Below are 4,581 nucleotides of genomic sequence, written 5' to 3'. Positions count from 1 at the left end.
AAATCACAGCAGCAGTGTCAGCATGACCTCATTCACACGGGTGTAATTAGGCATACACTCATGTGAGGACTATATTTTGCCTGCAAGGGATACACCGGTGTTCTGTGCATTCCCATGCAGGCAGTCCCATTCATGTCCATTGGGATGCAGCAGCTGTACAAACACAGACACTCCTTCCAATACTGACATCCATGTAGGTATTATTTATTTCAGGTACTTATACAGCGTCGGGTACTTATATAGAGTACGGGTGTGTGTACTCAAAGACGTGAGCGTTTGGAGACCCTCACTCATGCAAATGTCAAATTGAGAGCAGCGGCTGTGTCCCAATTGACATGAATGGGACATGATCATGGAACACCTGTGCATCCCGTGCAGGCAACACAAGGCCCTCACATGGGTATACGCTTAAAGCGGAACTTCCCCAAAAAGGGTAAGTTTCATTTTGCTGCCTCTTTCCCCCTTTAACTTTGGCACATTTGATTTTTTTTTTGGAGGGGAATGGGTATCTATTTTTGATAGTTATCCACTCCCACTCCACTCGGATCGCCTAGGTGAGCAGAGCAGAAGTTCGACCCCACCCCACCTCTGACCGCAGCCTCTTGGGACACATTACAGGTCCCAGAAGGCTGCTGGATCATTTATAGAGCTCAGTGTGGCTCGCACAGCTGTGAAGTCGCAAATAGTCACAGCCGGCTTCCCACACTATAGATGTCAGTTCCGGGGACCTGAAGAGCAGTGAAAACCAGCCCAAGAGAGGACAGTGCTGGATCCTTGGACAGGTGAGTGTCCTTTTATTAAAAGTAATTTGTAAACCTTAACTCAACTCAAGCACCATATGGTGGTAACATCTGTTGCCTTGGGCCTGTGCAGGCCACCTGACCACTCCACCCACACCTGCCGGACTTGCCTCTCTATTTTCTATCTTCTTTCTCTATTCATTCCTCTCGCCCTTTCTTTTGATACTTTTCTCTCTTTCTTCTCTTTACTTGTCTAAATAGATTTTCTATAAGGATGTCTCAGAGATCAATGTCTATGGAATAACAACAGTGGATAGCCCTCCTTGCTCTCAGGGCATTCTGCTTGAGTATATTATGATCTTCTTATTCCAGCTATAAACTGTATCTGAAATTATCCGATTAGACCTCGGAACTAATTTCGGGTTATGTTTTGTATGTTATCGCTGTATTAACACTGAGCAGTTTGTTATGTTGTACTTGCATGATCAAAATTGAACTGCATTGTTCCTTTATGTTCTCACTTGATAATAAAAACCTTTTGAAAAGAAAAAAATAATAATTTGTATTTGTAGCTGCTGACTTTTACTTTTTTCTATTGCTAGGGTGAAGATCCTCTTTGAGTACTCCTGTATAAATGGCTTTATACATCTTTAAACTTAAAGCAGAGATCCACCCAAAAGGGGAAGCTCTGCTTTGTTGCTTCCTCCTCACCTGCGCTGCCACATTTGGCACCTTTCAGGGGGAGTGGATACCTGTCAGAATCCCACTTCAGGGTAAGATCACCATAATCGTTGTGCGACGAACTACAAAACATCCAGCCCCTCCTCCTTCCCCCTTCTGGGAGATTCACAGGACCCAGAAGACAGAGGGACCATTCAGAAAGGCAGGGCTACTCGTGCATGCGCAGGAAACAGGCTGTGAAGCCGCAAAGCTTCCCTTTCTGTTTCCCTAAGTGAAGATGCCTGCACAGGAGCCGATGTACAGATGGGCTTGGGGTGCCGACATCGTGGGCTCAATGGACAGGTAAGTGTCCTAACATTAAGCCAGGGTTAACACTATAACCTGCTGCGGAATGCACAGGAGCGCAGTGCGTCCCTGTTCCCCGTTTCAGGGACGAAACAGGGCCGATTCTATGCCTGAATTCGGCCCTGAAACAGCCAAAGACGCACACGTTTTTTCTGTAGTTCGCTCCGCAGCAGCCCCGGAGATATGTGAACCGGCTCCTATGCGAATTAGATGCGGGGAAATGCACATGTAATTTGCATAGGTATGAACGGGGGCTAAAAGTCAGCAACAGTATTTGTAGCTGCTGATTTTTTTATTTTTTCCCCAGGCTGGAACTCCACTTTAAAAATACAGCTATGAATTTTTGTCAACTCAAATTATTTTTATTTTTATTTATCATTTTTTTTTTTACTGTTTTTTTAAGACATATAGAGTAATTATTTCACTGGGTACAATATTTTAAATAATTACCCTGCTCAGAATTATTTTTATGAATTAAATGTTACATTTTTATTTACATTTTTGAAAACTGGTACTGATGGCTCCCGAGTAAACTGGAAGTGATGTCATGATGTTGCTTCCGGGTTACCAAACCCGAAACCCGATTCATTGCCGACCCCAGCTTTGTTTGGGTCTCCGGCCAGCCAGTGGACATGCCGGCTGGTCACTCGGGTCACTCAGTAGTACGGGTGAGCTCAGGTGAGCAGCTGATGATGGCGGGAGGGGCGTACGCCCCCTTCCCTGCTACTTGTAATAACGGCCAAGTGGCTGCTTAGCCACATCGGTTGTTATCACAGGAGAGCCAACCGTCAGTTCTAAAAAACAGTACCAGGGTGATGCCTACAAGCCACTTGAAGCCAATGACGTATAGGTACAAGTGGTTTAAGTCTCCCAGCATTGCTCTTCCTCGGGCCGTCTGCGAAGAAGGCAGACGCTCCGGATCGGCACCATGGCCGATCTGATAAAGCCCAGGATTGTCAAGAAGCGGACGAAGAAGTTCATCCGCCACCAGTCAGACCGTTATGTTAAGATTAAGCCCAACTGGCGTAAGCCCAGAGGTATTGACAACAGAGCCCGCAGAAGGTTCAAGGTTCAGATCCTGATGCCCAACATTGGTTACGGTAGCAACAAGAAAACCAAACACATGCTGCCCACCGGCTTCAAGAAGTTCCTTGTACACAACCTTAAGGAACTCGAAGTTCTAATGATGAGCAACAAGTCATTCTATGCTGAAATTGCTCACAACGTCTCCCCTAAGAACCGCAAGACTATTGTGGAAAAAGCCGCACAGCTCGCCATCAAAGTGACAAATCCCAACGCCAGACTGCGTAGTGAGGAGAATGAATAAACCTGTTTAACTTTGTTCAATAAAAGGAAAAAAAAAGTCTCCCAGCATTGTGTTGCTCAAAGTTAATCAATATTGGTGGATGTGAACCGGTTAACGTACACAATAGCATTGTGTACATATAGTATAGTATATGAATTTGCTGAGTTTCCTTTTCACTCACCAGAAAGTGTAAAAAAATATATATTTTACAATAAAATGAAAATGTGTACTGTATGGTTGATCTGCTTTTAACAATACTTATAATTTTTGTTTGATCCTGTTACTGTTCCTCCTAATTATGAACAGTTGGAAGTCATGACATCAGTGTCTCAATGCCTCTATAAGTAAATATAACTTACAAATTGCTAAAGGATTCGGGGAAAGCCAGTTAGACGCATTTTCATAGCAAACATAAAACTAACTATCCATGTCAACTAAAAGTTTGTTTTAAAATTATAGAAAGCAATGACAGTTTATGACCCACTTTATCATCATAACTAAAAGAGGTAATAGGTAGGATAAAAGCACGATATTAAACCTTCAAACTATATTCTGGATAGGAAAATGAAAAGATGGATGGGAGGAAGGTATGATTGATAGCGATGTCTTACTTCTGCTCACGCAATATAAGCCTATCATGAAGACATCACATCATAAAGCAATCATATATAAAATACTATGCTGTCTTCAGTCTCCATTTTAAATGGTATATTGTATGAAAACTTAAAGTGCATCTAAATTGAAATATAAGTACTCCTTAAACACTAGTATAGTCACCGATGAGTTATTTTCTACTCGGCAATGAAAGCTAGAGTACAGTTATGTCCCAGAATTCCCAGCTTTAATGTCAGTGTAATGATACCAAATAACACATTTGGTAGATTAATAGATAATCATAGGCACCACATACCTAATATCAAATCTGTTGTATAGCATGAAATCGTATGGGAATTTGATGATAGAATAAGATGAATTTCTTGGTTCTCCGGTTCCCTTTGACTCATGATAATGAAAATATGCATATTATTCCTGTTTCTGAATAAGCTAATTGAGAAGTGAGTCAAAAACTGAGCCGACTCCTCTGCATTGTATCACACAAAATGTTATCTATAAGGACACAAACATATTTCCAGTCCCAAAGGATTTACATTTATGGAAGAAATTAATATTGAATATGAGGTATAGTAAATATCTAGTAGAGGCTGACCACCAGGGGTAACAGAAGACTGTATTACATATTCTTTATTTTAGGGAATTAGTCTAGTTTGTATAAATTTTATGATGCAACAATAAAGATGAGTTTTATATAAATAAGCGTTATTAATGTTTGCCATGAGAGAAAGTGATTGATGGATCAAATAAACAACTAATGACTTTCAGCCTAATGATAGGTGGAACATATAAATGGTAGAAGTGATTTTATGAGAAACTACAAAACAAATAACCATTTTTTGCAGTGGTTCTCTAACCCCACTGTATGTGAAAATTAAAAAATAATAATATAATCCC

At 41.2% G+C, this 4,581-nt stretch overlaps 1 pseudogene; it reads left to right on the top strand.

Moving 5' to 3' along the window:
- Nucleotides 1-2,694: 2,694 nt before the first annotated feature.
- On the top strand, nt 2,695-3,129 carry LOC143984492 (large ribosomal subunit protein eL32 pseudogene; annotated as a pseudogene).
- Nucleotides 3,130-4,581: the final 1,452 nt, after the last annotated feature.

This window comes from Lithobates pipiens, unplaced genomic scaffold (assembly GCF_037356315.1).
Source record: "Lithobates pipiens isolate NorthernLeopardFrog02 unplaced genomic scaffold, aLitPip1_a1.2 Scaffold_16, whole genome shotgun sequence".
NCBI classification, from domain to species: Eukaryota; Metazoa; Chordata; class Amphibia; order Anura; family Ranidae; genus Lithobates; species Lithobates pipiens.
The sequence above is the reverse complement of the archived record's forward strand: the minus strand, read 5'-3'. Positions and strand labels throughout refer to the sequence as shown.